Source organism: Morone saxatilis, unplaced genomic scaffold, assembly GCF_004916995.1.
Source record: "Morone saxatilis isolate NCDOM2014 unplaced genomic scaffold, NCSU_SB_2.0 Contig7, whole genome shotgun sequence".
Taxonomy (NCBI): domain Eukaryota; kingdom Metazoa; phylum Chordata; class Actinopteri; family Moronidae; genus Morone; species Morone saxatilis.
The window spans coordinates 14,549,378-14,549,741 of NW_023340246.1; positions in this window are offsets into that span (position 1 = coordinate 14,549,378).

Genomic DNA, 364 nt, shown 5'->3' on the forward strand with positions numbered 1-364 from the left:
TGGACACACTCACACACACATACAAAGAGTAAAACACACGCTTGGATGGCTGCAGTGGATGGTGTAAGTGCTGAGCTCCGGTGCTTTAATCAGACCTTTGGTCGTAAAGTGTCACACTGACCGAGGCAGCAGCTTTCACAGAGCTCTTTTCTCAGCAGAACCAAACACAGAGGGGAACGCATTCGTCTGCCACCAACCTTACTCTAGCACAGCACAGTTAGCCCCCCATGACTGACCCATGTCACTCTGTACTCCTCCCCTCCATCAGTGCTTCACACTGAGTGGTTTGTCCTTTGGTGCTGGAATACAAAGGAAATGCCACACTGTCGAAAAAGTGACCTTTAAAAAATACAAGATACTCACG